We start from the raw sequence: 16,507 nt of genomic DNA, 5'->3' as shown, positions 1-16,507 counted from the left end.
ACGCCTACTGTCAGCCACACGTTTGTACCTAGCACCCACACTCAGCAAGCGCTGTTTAACTCTCCTCCAGACTGATGACAGTTGTGCTCCTAACTGGTCTTCCTCCGGGACGCCGGAAGAGCCCCCCTGACTCAAAGTACAAAATTGAGGATGTAGCCCGTAAACACAAAAAAACGGAGACTCCCCAGAAGACTCCTGGCGGTGATTATTGATGGCAAACTCAGCCAAAGGAAGGAACGTCAACCACTCCTCCTGGTTATCAGAAACAAAGCAGCGTAAGTACTGCTCCAAATTTTGGTTCATACGCTCGGTCTGACCATTTTACTGAGGATGAAACGCCGAAGAATGAGACAACTTGATCCCCAGCCGTGAGCAAAACGCTTTCCAAAATTTTGCCACAAACTGAGTACCCCTATCAGAGACGATGTCAGACGGAACCCCATGAAGTCTGACCACCTCCTGCACAAATACCTGAGCCAGAGTCTTAGCATTAGGCAACGAAGGCAAAGACACAAAGTGCGACATTTTTGAGAACCGATCAATAATCACCAAAATGACTGTGTTCCCGGCTGAGGAGGGCAAGTCAGTGATAAAATCCATGGAGATTTCCGTCCATGGCTTACTAGGTACCTCGAGAGGAAGTAGTGTGCCAACAAGACGGGAACGGGGCGTCTTAGCCCTAGCGCACGTGGTGCAAGCTGACACGTATGAGACCACGTCCTGTCGGATTTTGGGCCACCAAAACCGACGTGACACCAACTCCAAAGTACCCCTGACCCCTGGGTGGCCAGCCAGGACAGCATCATGATGCTCCGCCAAAACCTTTAAGCGGAGATGAAGCGGTACAAACGATTTGTTGACGGGAAGCTCAGATGGTACCTCCTCCTGGGCCTCGGCAATCTTAGCCTCTACCTCGGTTGTGAGAGCTGAAACCACAACACCCTTTTGGAGGATGGGTACCGGATCTTCCCGAGGTTCTCCCCCCGGAAAACACCTGGACAGAGTGTCCGCCTTAGTGTTTTTAGACCCAGGTCTGTAAGTAACAACAAAGTTGAACCGCGTGAAAAACAATGCCCAGCGAGCCTGCCTGGGAGATAGACGCTTGGCAGACTCCAAATAAAGCAAATTCTTTTGGTCGGTAATAACAGTAACCTGATGAACCGACCCCTCCAAGAAGTGTCGCCATTCCTCAAAGGCCAACTTGATTGCCAACAATTCCCTGTTGCCGATATCGTAGTTACGTTCGGCAGACGACAGTTTCTTGGAGTAATAGGCGCAAGGACGCAAATCGCTCAAGGATGAGCCTTGTGACAACACCGCCCCCACACCAACCTCAGACGCATCGACTTCCACGACAAAAGGTTTCGATACGTCTGGCTGCACTAGAATGGGGGCCGAAACAAAACTGTTCTTAAGAAATTCAAATGCGCGCACAGCAGCCTCAGACCAAACGGAGAAATTGGTACCGTTTTTAGTCATGTCAGTTAGCGGTTTAGCAATGATAGAAAAATCTTTGATAAACTTCCTATAGTAGTTAGAAAACCCAAGGAACCGCTGAAGTGCTTTCAGGTTATCAGGACGTTCCCAATGCAGCACCGCTTGCACCTTAGCAGCGTCCATTTTAAACCCAGAAGCAGGCACAATATAACCCAAGAAAGGCAACTCCTGAACCGAAAATACACATTTCTCAAGTTTTGCATAGAGCTTATTCTCTCTGAGAAGCTGTAACACCTGCCTGACATGATCTAAATGAGTATCACGGTCGCAAGAATATATGAGAATGTCATCTAGGTACACAATAACGAATTTCCCCAAAACATGCGACAACACATCACTTATGAAATGTTGGAACACAGCAGGTGCGTTTGTCAACCCAAATGGCATCACCAAATTTTCAAAATGACCCTCAGGGGTATTAAAAGCCGTCTTCCACTCATCACCTTGACGGACTCTTATGAGGTTGTACGCCCCCCTGAGGTCAAGCTTGGTAAACCACTTAGCACCTGCCACCTGGTTGAACAAATCTGGTATCAGTGGCATAGGGTATGGATCACGAACCGTAATCTGGTTTAACTCCCTGAAATCCAAACACGGGCGTAGTCCGCCATCTTTCTTCTTTACGAAGAACCCCGCTGCCACAGGCGAGGATGAAGGCCTGATGTGCCCTTTGCTCAAACTTTCAGCAATGTAATCCTTTAACGCTTGTCTCTCCGGACTGGAGATGTTAAACATCCTTGCTTTAGGCAATTTGGCCCCTGGTTTAAACCTGATAGTACAGTCATAGGGGCGATGTGGTGGCAACTCTGAACAACCCTTCTCAGAGAACACATCCACAAAATCCAGAAGTGACTCAGGAACGCTTGAAGTCACAGCAGACACACATGTGGCCAGGCAATTCTCTGTTATGAATTCCATTCTCGGGCTCCCTCCTGTGGTCATGAGTGGTACTGTGTGAGTTTGTTCTTGGGCTCCCTCTGGTGGCCTTTAGCGATATGGCTGGGCTCAGCTGTTTCATCTCCTGCTAGGCTGGGCCTATTTAACTCACCTGGACCTTTACTTGTGGCCTGCTGTCGGTGTATTCAGTCCTGATCCTGTGCTCTCCTGAATATTCCTTGTGACCAGTCTCCTGCTATGAGAAGCTAAGTTTGCTTTTTCAGTTTCTCATTATTTCCTTGTAAACGTTTCTCATTATATGATGAGTTCAGCCCAGCTTGCTTTCATGTGATTTTTTGCTTGCTGGTTAGTTCTGGGGTGCAGAGTGCGCCCCTCACATCGTGAGTCGGTGTGGGGGTTCTTGTATTCTCTGCGTGGTTTACTTTTGATAGTTTTTGTACTGACTGCACAGACACCTATCTTTATCTGCCTATCTAGTATTAGCGGGCCTCATTTGCTAAATCTGTTTCATCTCTACGTTTGTGTTTTCCCCTTGACTCACCGTTATTATTTGTGGGGGGCTATCTAAAACTTTGGGGTACATTTCTCTGAGGCAAGTGAGGTCTTTGCTTTCTCTCTAGGGGTAGTCAGTTTCTCAGGCTGTGACGAGGCATCTAGGTTTTCAGGTAACGTTCCACAGCTGCCTTTAGTGTGTTGGATAGGATCAGGATTGCGGTCGGTATAGCTTCCACATCCCCAGAACTTGTCCTATATATTCAGGGTATATGTGTCAGGTCAGTTTGAGATCCTACCACCAGGATCATAACAGTACAGCAGGCCCTAAAGTATTAGGCTCCTTTCAGACATAGCGCATTTTTGAGCTCTATTTTGCGGGCGCTTTTCAAAAATGCGCAATGTCATTTTCGTCTGCCGGCAAAGTGAATGAGAAATTCACTTTGCCGTTCAGACACACCGCAAAAAAACGCGGCGCTTTTGTCTGCAAACACGCCGGCCTAAAAAGAATTGACATGTCAATTCTTTACGCAGCGGCGTGTCTGCGTATCCCCATAGGGCCCCATATTACCATCCACACACAGCGCCTTTGTCCTGGGTGTCGGCGTCTTTGTACGGAGGGGTTGACACCCAGGACCGGACGTGACGGATCCAGCCAGCGGTGAAGACATCGGGCGTGCTAGGAAGCAGGAGAGGTGAGGTGACCACGCCCACAGAGCCATCCACGCCCACGTTGCGCAGCGGCGCCGCTCACAGAGGACAGAGCCGCAACCATTCAGCGGCGAAGACAGGTGAGCCGATGCCTCATTTACCCAGAGCTGCAGGACTCCCGGGATCCTCAGCTTGCAGCTTACAGTCCGGCGCGATATTGGGGACCGGAACTGTAGCTGCGTCTACTCACACAGTGAAGAAGCCGGGGAGAGGAGACAGGGAGGAGGCTCCACCCATGGCTCCGCCCACCGCTAGCGGCGGTACCGCTCCCGGAGAAGAGAGGATTGCTGCAGATGGAAATGCAATTTCAGGTGAGCGCTTAAAGCGAGCGTCACCTATCCTGAAGCCCCTTAATCACCCTGCCCTGGCCCCCCAGACCGGCACATCTCCTAAGATATCAGCAGTTGCATTTGTGCCGGTGGGGAGGGGGAGCAGGGGAAATGATGAGACTCCGCCCACTATGCACGCAGCTTGTAATATGATTGCTGCATCTAGGGATGCAGGGGAAAAATCAATTAAAAGAGCGTTGAACTATGATGCCCCAGAATTTGTGCCCCATCCCATTACTCAGAAGATGGAGGGGCTAAAAGTTGCCAGCCCGAAATCAATCTCAGCCAAACCAGACGCTGCACTGTATACAGGCTTAAAAATAGACAGTGTACAATTGCAGAGCCCTGATGTTTGTTTTGATAAGGGGGGGGAAGTTCCCATATTGGAATTACCTAACGTTGAAGAAACAAAAGCTCTCACTATAGCGTCTATAGACAAATTGATGAGCGAGTTCTGCGACAAATTGAACAAGAAATTAAGGGAAGAATTCATATTATTCGATAAAGTGTGTTTTAATCCACCAAATTATGTATTGTATTCTGAGTCATAAAGACAGGAAATGACCTCAATGACTTTTTTTTTCCCCTTTTTTTTTTTTTTTTTCAAACAAACTTTATTTTCAGTAAACAATGCTGAAAAAAACGCAGCTGCAAAAAACGCAGCAAAAAACGCAGTGTGTGAAAGCAGCTGCGTTTTTTGCCTGCGTAAAAAAACGCAGGTAAAGCAGCAGCAAAATACGCGCGCGTAAAAATACGCAGCAAATACGCTGTGTGTGAAAGTAGCCTTAATGCAGCAGAAGAGGGAGAAGAGAAATCCTGAAGTCATTTTTTTTTTCCTCTGCACTGTGTTTGGCTTCTCTCCTCCCCTTAATCTCTGGGTGGTTCTGAATTCAGTTGCAGATCCATATCCATGTCCATACATTCAGAGTCTGTCTTCTAGTGTGGATCATCTCACTGCAAGGGTACAGGGCATTCAGGATTATGTAGTCCGCAGTCCTATGTCAGAGCCTAAAATACCAATTCCTGAGCTGTTTTCCGGAGATAGATCTAGGTTTTTGAACTTTAAGAATAATTGTAAGCTATTCCTTTCTCTGAGACCTCGCTCCTCTGGTGATTCTGTTCAGCAAGTTAAAATTGTTATTTCTTTGTTGCGTGGTGACCCCCAAGATTGGGCATTCTCTCTGGCGCCAGGAGATCCTGCATTGCTAAATGTGGATGCGTTTTTTCTGGCGCTTGGAGTGCTTTACGAGGAACCTAATCTGGTAGACCAAGCAGAGAAGGTTTTGCTGGCTCTCTCTCAGGGTCAAGATGAAGCAGAGGTTTACTGTCAGAAGTTTAGGAAGTGGTCTGTGCTCACTCAATGGAATGAGTGCGCCCTGGCGGCGATTTTCAGAAAGGGTCTTTCGGAAGCCCTTAAAGATGTTATGGTGGGGTTCCCCACGCCTGCGGGTCTGAATGAGTCAATGTCTTTGGCCATTCAGATTGATCGGCGTTTGCGGGAGCGCAAACCTGTGCACCATCTGGCAGTAATTTCTGAGCAGAAACCTGAGCCTATGCAATGCGACAGGATTCTGACCAGAGTTGAACGGCAAGACTACAGACGTCAGAATGGGTTGTGCTTTTACTGTGGTGATTCTGCTCATGTTATCTCAGCATGCTCTAAGCGCACAAAAAGGTTTACCAAATCTGTCACCATTGGTACTGTACAACCTAAATTCATTCTGTCTGTTACTTTGATTTGCTCTCTGTCATCCTACTCAGTTATGGCTTTTGTGGATTCAGGTGCCGCCCTGAATCTGATGGATTTGTCATTTGCCAGGCGCTGTGGTTTTATCTTGGAGCCTTTACAATTCCCCATTCCACTAAAGGGAATTGATGCTACACCATTGGCCAAGAATAAACCTCAGTACTGGACTCAAGTGACCATGTCTATGACTCCTGCACATCAGGAGGTGATTCGCTTTCTTGTCCTACATAATTTGCATGATGTTGTCGTGTTGGGTCTGCCATGGCTGCAGGCTCATAATCCAGTCCTGGATTGGAAAGCAATGTCTGTGTCAAGTTGGGGTTGCCAGGGAATTCATGGCGATGCCCCTTTGGTGTCAATTGCTTCTTCTACTCCTTCTGAAGTCCCTGAATTTTTGTCAGACTACCAGGATGTATTTGATGAGCCCAAATCCAGTGCCCTACCTCCTCACAGGGATTGTGATTGTGCTATAAATTTGATTCCTGGTAGTAAGTTCCCTAAGGGACGACTTTTTAATTTATCTGTACCAGAACATGCCGCTATGCGGAGTTATATAAAGGAGTCCTTGGAGAAGGGGCATATTCGCCCGTCCTCGTCCCCTTTGGGTGCGGGGTTCTTTTTTGTGGCCAAGAAGGATGGTTCTCTGAGACCCTGTATAGATTATCGCCTTCTAAACATCACGGTCAAATTTCAGTACCCCTTGCCATTATTGTCTGATCTGTTTGCTCGGATTAGGGGGGCCAGTTGGTTCACCAAGATAGATCTTCGAGGAGCGTATAATCTTGTGCGCATAAAACAGGGCGATGAATGGAAAACAGCATTTAATACGCCCAAAGGCCATTTTGAGTACTTGGTGATGCCTTTTGGGCTTTCTAATGCTCCCTCTGTGTTTCAGTCCTTCATGCACGACATCTTCCGAGAGTATCTGGATAGATTTATGATTGTGTACCTGGATGATATTTTGGTCTTTTCTGATGACTGGGAGTCTCATGTGAAGCAGGTCAGGATGGTATTTCAGGTCCTGCGTGCCAATGCCTTGTTTGTGAAGGGCTCTAAATGTCTCTTCGGAGTCCAGAAGATTTCTTTTTTGGGCTTTATTTTTTATCCGTCTACTATTGAGATGGATCCAGTCAAGGTCCAGGCTATTCATGACTGGACTCAACCTACATCTGTGAAGAGTCTTCAGAAGTTCTTGGGTTTTGCTAATTTTTACTGTCTCTTCATCACTAATTTTTCTAGCGTGGTTAAGCCTTTGACGGATTTGACCAAGAAGGGTTCTGATGTGACGAATTGGTCTCCTGCGGCCGTGGAGGCCTTTCAGGAGCTTAAGCGTCGGTTTTCTTCGGCTCCTGTCTTGCGCCAGCCCGATGTCTTTCTTCCCTTTCAGGTTGAGGTTGATGCTTCTGAGATTGGAGCAGGGGCTGTCTTGTCGCAGAGAAGCTCTGATGGCTCTGTGATGAGACCATGTGCTTTCTTTTCAAGAAAGTTTTCGCCTGCCGAGCGGAATTATGATGTTGGTAATCGTGAGTTGTTGGCAATGAAGTGGGCATTTGAGGAGCGGCGACATTGGCTTGAGGGAGCCAAGCATCGTGTGGTGGTCTTGACGGATCACAAGAATTTGACTTATCTCGAGTCTGCCAAACGGTTGAATCCGAGACAGGCTCAATGGTCGTTGTTTTTCTCTCGTTTCAATTTCGTGGTTTCATATCTTCCGGGTTCAAAAAACGTGAAGGCTGATGCCCTTTCTAGGAGTTTTGTACCTTACTCCCCGGAAGTTTCTGAACCGACTGGTGTTCTCAAAGAGGGGGTGATTTTGTCTACCATCTCTCCTGATCTGCGACGGGTGTTGCAGGAGTTTCAGGCCAATAGACCTGACCGTTGTCCACCGGAGAGACTGTTTGTCCCAGACAGATGGACTAGTAGAGTTATTTCCGAGGTTCACTCTTCGGTGTTGGCAGGCCATCCTGGGATTTTTGGTACCAGGGATTTGGTGGCGAGATCCTTTTGGTGGCCTTCCTTGTCGCGGGATGTGCGTTCCTTTGTGCAGTCCTGTGGGATTTGTGCTCGGGCCAAGCCTTCGTGTTCTCATGCCAGTGGATTGCTTTTGCCTTTGCCTGTCCCGAAGAGGCCTTGGACGCATATTTCCATGGATTTTATTTCGGATCTTCCTGTCTCTCAGAAGATGTCTGTCATCTGGGTGGTTTGTGATCGTTTTTCCAAAATGGTCCATTTGGTGCCCTTGCCTAAGTTGCCTTCCTCCTCTGATTTGGTGCCACTGTTTTTTCAGAATGTGGTTCGTTTACATGGTATTCCGGAGAACATTGTGTCCGACAGAGGATCCCAGTTTGTGTCCAGATTTTGGCGATCCTTTTGTGCTAGGATGGGCATTGAATTGTCTTTTTCGTCAGCCTTCCATCCTCAGACGAATGGTCAAACCGAACGAACTAATCAGACCTTGGAAACTTATTTGAGATGTTTTGTTTCTGCTGACCAGGATGATTGGGTGACCTTTTTGCCATTGGCTGAGTTCGCCCTCAATAATCGGGCTAGTTCTGCTACTTTGGTTTCACCTTTCTTTTGCAATTCTGGTTTTCATCCTCGTTTCTCCTCGGGTCAGGTTGAGTCTTCTGACTGTCCTGGGGTGGATTCTGTGGTGGATAGGTTGCAGCAGATTTGGAACCATGTGGTGGACAATTTGACTTTGTCCCAAGAGAAGGCTCAGCGCTTTGCTAACCGCCGTCGCTGTGTGGGTCCCCGACTTCGTGTGGGGGATTTGGTATGGTTGTCTTCTCGTTATGTCCCGATGAAGGTTTCCTCTCCTAAGTTCAAGCCTCGTTTCATCGGTCCTTATAAGATTTTGGAAATCCTCAACCCTGTGTCTTTTCGTTTGGACCTCCCAACATCGTTTGCCATTCATAATGTGTTCCATAGGTCATTGTTGCGGAGATATGTGGTGCCTGTGGTCCCTTCTGTTGATCCTCCTGCTCCGGTCTTGGTCGAGGGGGAGTTGGAATATGTGGTGGAGAAGATCTTGGATTCTCGTATTTCGAGACAGAGACTTCAGTACTTAGTGAAATGGAAGGGTTATGGTCAGGAGGATAATTCCTGGGTTGTCGCCTCCGATGTCCATGCGGCCGATTTGGTTCGTGCCTTTCATTTGGCTCGTCCTGATCGGCCTGGGAGCTCTGGTGAGGGTTCGGTGACCCCTCCTCAAGGGGGGGGTACTGTTGTGAATTCCGTTCTCGGGCTCCCTCCTGTGGTCATGAATGGTACTGTGTGAGTTTGTTCTTGGGCTCCCTCTGGTGGCCTTTAGCGATATGGCTGGGCTCAGCTGTTTCATCTCCTGCTAGGCTGGGCCTATTTAACTCACCTGGACCTTTACTTGTGGCCTGCTGTCGGTGTATTCAGTCCTGATCCTGTGCTCTCCTGAATATTCCTTGTGACCAGTCTCCTGCTATGAGAAGCTAAGTTTGCTTTTTCAGTTTCTCATTATTTCCTTGAAAACGTTTCTCATTATATGATGAGTCCAGCCCAGCTTGCTTTCATGTGATTTTTTGCTTGCTGGTTAGTTCTGGGGTGCAGAGTGCGCCCCTCACATCGTGAGTCGGTGTGGGGGTTCTTGTATTCTCTGCGTGGTTTACTTTTGATAGTTTTTGTACTGACCGCACAGACACCTATCTTTATCTGCCTATCTAGTATTAGCGGGCCTCATTTGCTAAACCTGTTTCATCTCTACGTTTGTGTTTTCCCCTTAACTCACCGTTATTATTTGTGGGGGGCTATCTAAAACTTTGGGGATATTTCTCTGAGGCAAGTGAGGTCTTTGCTTTCTCTCTAGGGGTAGTCAGTTTCTCAGGCTGTGACGAAGCATCTAGGTTTTCAGGTAATGCTCCACAGCTGCCTTTAGTGTGTTTGGATAGGATCAGGATTGCGGTCAGTATAGCTTCCACATCCCCAGAACTTGTCCTATATATTCAGGGTATATGTGTCAGGTCAGTTTGAGATCCTACCACCAGGATCATAACAATTCTCCTGGCAGAATTCGCTCCACTGAATTATGTCCTGAGTTTTCCAGTCAATAACCGGGTTGTGTATAGACAACCATGGAAAACCCAAAAACACCTGTGCAGGAAGATTCCTGAGCACCTTACATGTAACCTGCTCGAAATGTAGAACCCCAATGTGGAGTTTCACCTCAGCCACAAACTCAGTAATCTCCCCCTGTGAGAGAGGAGCAGCATTGATGGTGACCACGCGGATAGGATGAGGCAGTTTTTCGATCTTAAAACCGGCTGTGCGTGCAAACTCCTCATCAATGAGATTTGTGGCAGAACCACTATCCACAAAAACAGTGATTGGCAGCTCTCTGCCAGCGACAATAACTTTGGCAGGGAGCATGCACAGAGAAACCACCATGGAGGATATGCATAGGCTCAGATTGGTCTCCTCCACACCCTCTGAACTTAGAAGTTTTCCGCCGTTGCGTTTTTCTTAGACAGCAGAGGACAAATGTTAACAAAATGACCAGTTTTACCACAGTAAAAACAGGCTCCCTGCTTCTTGAGCACAGGGGCTCGCTGCTTAACATGTGACACCCCTGCGATTTGCATAAGTGTTGTGAATTCTGTTTTTGGGCTCCCTCTGGTGGCTGCAGATGGTACTGGGTGACTTGCGTTCCCTAAGGTCTCTGGCATCCACCTGTTCCATCAGGAAGTGGGAGTTCCTATTTAACCTGGCTTCTCTGTCATTCCCTCGCCGGCTATCAATGTATCAGTGTGTCTCTGTTACCTTTGCTACCTGCTCCTAAAGCCTACAGGACAAGCTAAGTCTGGATTTCCCTGTTTCATGTTTGCTTTCATGTTTTTAGTCCAGCTTGCAGATATGTAAATCTCTGCTGCTGGTTGCTCTAGTGGGCTGAAATTACCACTCATGTACCATGAGTTGGCACGAGTTCAAGTAATTTCAGGATGGTATTTTGAAGGGTTTTAAGCTGACCGCGCAGTTCACCTTTTGTATCCTCTGCTATCTAGCTTTAGCGGGCCTCATTTTGCTGAATCTGTTTTCATAACTACGTTTGTGCCTTCCTCTCATTTCACCGTCATTACATGTGGGGGGCTGCTATTTCTGTGGGAATATTTCTCTGGAGGCAAGAGAGGTCTGTGATTCTTCTGATAGGGGAAGCTAGATCTCCGGCTGGCGCGAGACGTCTAGAGCCCCCCCAGGAACGTTCCCCGGCTGCTGCTAGTTGTGTGTTGAGGTTCAGGATCGCGGTCAGCTCAGGTTCCATCACCCTAGAGCTCGTCGTGTTTTTGCCCGTGTTCTTTTGTTAATTCCCTGCCATTGGGAACATGACAGTATAGCCGGCCCACAAAGTGTTAATTGTATTGGCTGAAGTAGGAGGAAAAGAAGTCTGAGGAACTTTTTTTTTTTTTTTTCCTCTCTCTTACTCAGAGTGTGCTGCCTAGCCATAATTGCAGCCTGCTGCTTCTTTCCTCCTCTTAATCCTTGAATGGCTCTGAACTCTACTGTTTAACATGGACGTCCAGAGTTTGGCTTCCAGCCTGAATAATCTTGCTGCTAAGGTGCAAAATATACAAGATTTTGTTGTACATGCTCCTGTGTCTGAACCTAGAATTCCTACCCCAGAGTTTTTTTCTGGGGATAGATCTAGTTTCCTGAATTTCAGGAACAATTGCAAATTGTTTCTTTCTTTGAAATCTCGCTCCTCTGGAGACCCTGCTCAGCAGGTTAAGATTGTTATATCTTTCCTGCGGGGCGACCCTCAGAATTGGGCATTTGCATTGGCACCAGGGGATCCTGCGTTGCTCAGTGTGGATGCGTTTTTTCTGGCATTGGGTTTGCTCTATGAGGAACCTAACTTAGAGATTCAGGCTGAAAAAGCTTTATTAGCTCTCTCTCTCAGGGGCATGATGAAGCGGAAATATATTGTCAGAAATTTCGGAAATGGTCAGTACTTACTCAGTGGAATGAGTGCGCCTTTGCTGCCAATTTCAGAGAGGGCCTTTCTGAGGCAGTAAAAGATGTTATGGTGGGGTTTCCTGCGCCTACAGGTCTGAATGAGTCTATGACAATGGCTATTCAGATTGATCGGCGTTTACCTGTACACCAGTTGGCAGTGTCTACTGAACAGGCACCTGAGACTATGCAATGTAATAGAATTCTGTCCAGAAGCGAACGGCAAAACTATAGACGGAAAAATGGGTTGTGTTTTTATTGTGGTGATTCAGCTCATGTTATATCAGCATGCTCTAAACGCACAAAAAAGGTTGATAAGTCTTTTGCCATTGGCACTTTGCAGTCTAGGTTCATTTTGTCTGTGACTCTGATTTGTTCATTGTCATCCATTTCCGTAGATGCCTATGTAGATTCGGGCTCTGCCCTGAGTCTTATGGATTGGTCATTTGCCAAGCGCTGTGGTTTTTGTCTGGAGCCTCTGGAGGTCCTTATCCCCTTGAAGGGAATTGACTCTACACCATTGGCTAGGAATAAACCACAATATTGGACACATGTGACTATGCGTATGACTCCCGTTCATCAGGAGGTGATTCGCTTCCTTGTACTGTATAATCTACATGATGTCCTAGTGCTTGGTCTGCCATGGTTACAAGCTCATAATCCAGTCCTTGACTGGAAAACAATGTCTGCGTTAAGCTGGGGATGTCAGGGGGTTCATGATGATGCACCTCCGATTTCCATCGCTTCGTCTACTCCCTCTGAGGTCCCTGCGTTTTTGTCTGACTATCGAGATGTTTTTGAGGAGCCTAAGCTCAATTCGCTCCCTCCTCATAGGGATTGCGATTGCGCTATAGATTTAATTCCTGGCAGTAAATTTCCTAAAGGTCGTTTGTTTAATCTGTCTGTGCCAGAGCATACTGCTATGCGGGATTATATTAAGGAGTCCTTGGAAAAGGGACATATCCGTCCATCTTCATCCCCTTTAGGAGCAGGTTTTCTTTTTGTGGCCAAAAAAGATGGTTCCCTGAGGCCTTGTATAGATTATCGTCTTTTGAATAAAATTACAGTCAAATATCAGTACCCTTTGCCATTATTGACTGATTTGTTTGCTCGCATTAAGGGGGCTAAATGGTTTACTAAGATAGATCTTCGGGGTGCGTATAATCTTGTGCGAATAAAGCAAGGGGATGAGTGGAAAACCGCATTTAATATGCCTGAGGGCCATTTTGAGTATTTGGTAATGCCTTTTGGACTTTCTAATGCTCCTTCAGTCTTCCAGTCCTTTATGCACAATATTTTCCGTGAATATCTGGATAAATTTATGATTGTGTATTTGGATGATGTTTTGATTTTTTCTGATGATTGGGAGTCCCATGTCCAACAGGTCAGGAAGGTATTTCAGATTTTGCGGGCCAATTCTTTGTTTGTAAAGGGCTCAAAATGTCTTTTTGGGGTCCAGAAGATTTCTTTTTTGGGGTACATCTTTTCCCCTTCTACTATTGAGATGGATCCTGTCAAGGTTCAGGCTATTTGTGACTGGACGCAACCTACTTCTCTTAAGAGTCTTCATAAATTCTTGGGCTTTGCTAATTTCTACCGTCGCTTCATAACTAATTTTTCTAGTGTGGTTAAACCTTTGACTGATTTGACTAAGAAGGGTGCTGATGTTGCTGATTGGTCTCCTGCGGCTGCGGAGGCCTTTCGGGAACTTAAGCGCCGGTTTTCTTCTGCTCCTGTGTTGCGCCAGCCAGATGTTTCACTTCCTTTTCAGGTTGAGGTTGATGCTTCCGAGATTGGTGCGGGGGCGGTTTTGTCGCAGAGAAGTTCCGATGGCTCGGTGATGAGGCCATGTGCGTACTTTTCTAGAAAATTTTCGCCCGCCGAGCGGAATTATGATGTTGGTAATCGGGAGCTTTTGGCCATGAAGTGGGCATTTGAGGAGTGGCGTCATTGGCTGGAGGGTGCTAAACATCGTGTGGTGGTCTTGACTGATCACAAGAATCTGATTTACCTTGAGTCTGCCAGGCGTCTGAATCCTAGACAGGCTCGTTGGGCGTTGTTTTTCTCCCGTTTCAATTTTGTGGTCTCATACCTGCCAGGTTCAAAGAATGTTAAGGCGGATGCTCTTTCTAGGAGTTTTGCGCCTGACTCCCCTGGAGATTCTGAGCCCACTGGTATCCTTAAGGATGGGGTGATATTATCTGCTGTCTCCCCAGACTTGCGTCGTGCTTTGCAGGAGTTTCAGGCGGATAGACCTGATCGTTGTCCGCCTGAAAGACTGTTTGTTCCGGATGATTGGACCAGTAGAGTCATCTCTGAGGTCCATTCTTCTGCGTTGGCGGGCCACCCTGGAATATTTGGTACTAGAGACTTGGTGGCCAGGTCCTTTTGGTGGCCTTCTTTGTCAAGGGATGTGCGTTCTTTTGTGCAGTCTTGTGAGGTTTGTGCTCGGGCTAAGCCTTGCTGTTCTCGGGCCAGTGGACTGTTGTTATCTTTGCCTATCCCGAAGAGGCCTTGGACACACATTTCCATGGACTTTATTTCAGATCTCCCTGTCTCTCAGAAAATGTCCGTCATCTGGGTTGTGTGTGACCGTTTTTCTAATGGTTCATCTGGTACCCTTGCCTAAGTTGCCTTCCTCCTCTGAGTTGGTCCCTCTGTTTTTTCAGAACGTGGTTCGTTTGCATGGGATTCCGGAAAACATCGTTTCTGACAGGGGATCCCAGTTTGTGTCTAGATTTTGGCGGGCGTTCTGTGCTAGGATGGGCATTGAATTGTCTTTTTCGTCTGCATTCCATCCTCAGACGAATGGCCAGACGGAACAAACTAATCAGACCTTGGAAACTTATTTAAGGTGTTTTGTGTCTGCTGATCAGGACGACTGGGTTGCCTTTTTGCCCCTGGCTGAATTTGCCCTCAATAATCAGGCTAGCTCTGCTACCTTGGTTTCTCCTTTCTTTTGTAATTCGGGGTTTCATCCTCGTTTTTCCTCTGGTCAGGTTGAGACTTCTGATTGTCCTGGAGTGGACATGGTGGTGGATAGGCTGCACCAGATTTGGAGTCATGTGGTGGACAATTTGAAGTTGTCCCAGGAGAAGACTCAGCAGTTCGCTAATCGCCGTCGTCGTGTGGGTCCTCGACTTCGTGTTGGGGACTTGGTATGGTTGTCTTCTCGTTTTGTTCCTATGAAGGTCTCCTAAGTTTAAGCCTCGGTTTATCGGTCCTTATAAGATCTTGGAGATTCTTAACCCTGTATCTTTTCGTTTGGACCTCCCAGCATCGTTTGCTATCCATAACGTCTTCCATCGGTCGTTATTGCGGAGGTATGAGGTACCGGTTGTTCCTTCGGTGGAGCCTCCTGCTCCGGTGCTGGTGGAGGGTGAATTGGAGTATGTTGTTGAGAAGATCTTGGATTCTCGTGTTTCCTGACGGAGACTCCAATATTTGGTTAAGTGGAAGGGTTATGGTCAGGAGGATAATTCTTGGGTAGTCGCCTCTGATGTTCATGCCACGGATTTAGTCCGTGCCTTCCATAGGACTCATCCTGATCGCCCTGGTGGTTCTCGTGAGGGTTCGGTGACCCCTCCTCAAGGGGGGGGTACTGTTGTGAATTCTGTTTTTGGGCTCCCTCTGGTGGCTGCAGATGGTACTGGGTGACTTGCGTTCCCTACGGTCTCTGGCATCCACCTGTTCCATCAGGAAGTGGGAGTTCCTATTTAACCTGGCTTCTCTGTCATTCCCTCGCCCGCTATCAATGTATCAGTGTGTCTCTGTTACCTTTGCTACCTGCTCCTAAAGCCTACAGGACAAGCTAAGTCTGGATTTCCCTGTTTCATGTTTGCTTTCATGTTTTTAGTCCAGCTTGCAGATATGTAAATCTCTGCTGCTGGTTGCTCTAGTGGGCTGAAATTACAACTCATGTACCATGAGTTGGCACATGAGTTCAAGTAATTTCAGGATGGTATTTTGAAGGGTTTTAAGCTGACCGCGCAGTTCACCTTTTGTATCCTCTGCTATCTAGCTTTAGCGGGCCTCATTTTGCTGAATCTGTTTTCATAACTACGTTTGTGCCTTCCTCTCATTTCACCGTCATTACATGTGGGGGGCTGCTATTTCTGTGGGAATATTTCTCTGGAGGCAAGAGAGGTCTGTGATTCTTCTGATAGGGGAAGCTAGATCTCTGGCTGGCGCGAGACGTCTAGAGCCCCCCCAGGAACGTTCCCCGGCTGCTGCTAGTTGTGTGTTGAGGTTCAGGATCGCGGTCAGCTCAGGTTCCATCACCCTAGAGCTCGTCCTGTTTTTGCCCGTGTTCTTTTGTTAATTCCCTGCCATTGGGAACATGACACATAGGCTCCGTGAGCTCACCTACAGCAACCTTACGTGAACCTAAACCCTCTCCCATAGGCGATGTCTCATACTCCCCCTGACGCAAACAGCGATCACTGCGAACAACAAGACTCAAAGCAGAATCTAGAGAAGCAGGAGTCTCGTACATCAGGAGGGCTTTTTTATCCCTTCCAGAAACCCCATGAATAAACTGACTCCGCAGCGCGGGATCATTCCACTGTGAGTCGACCGCCCAGCGGCGAAATTCAGAACAGTAATCCTCTGCAACACGCTCCCCCTGGCGAATAGCGCGTATCTTAGATTCTGCTAGAGCCATTCTGTCAGGATCATCGTAAATGTGTCCAAGAGCAGAAAAAAAACTCTCCACTGAGTTAAATGCAGCAGAATCAGAAGGCAAAGAAAACGCCCATGCTTGAGGATCCCCGTTTAGTAATGACAACACCAGGCCCACACGCTGAGCCTCATTACCTGAGGAGATCGGGCGCATACAAAAATACAGTTTGCAAGCTTC

The sequence above is a fragment of the Ranitomeya variabilis genome, chromosome 2 (assembly GCF_051348905.1).
Source record: "Ranitomeya variabilis isolate aRanVar5 chromosome 2, aRanVar5.hap1, whole genome shotgun sequence".
NCBI lineage: Eukaryota > Metazoa > Chordata > Amphibia > Anura > Dendrobatidae > Ranitomeya > Ranitomeya variabilis.
The sequence above is the reverse complement of the archived record's forward strand: the minus strand, read 5'-3'. Positions refer to the sequence as shown.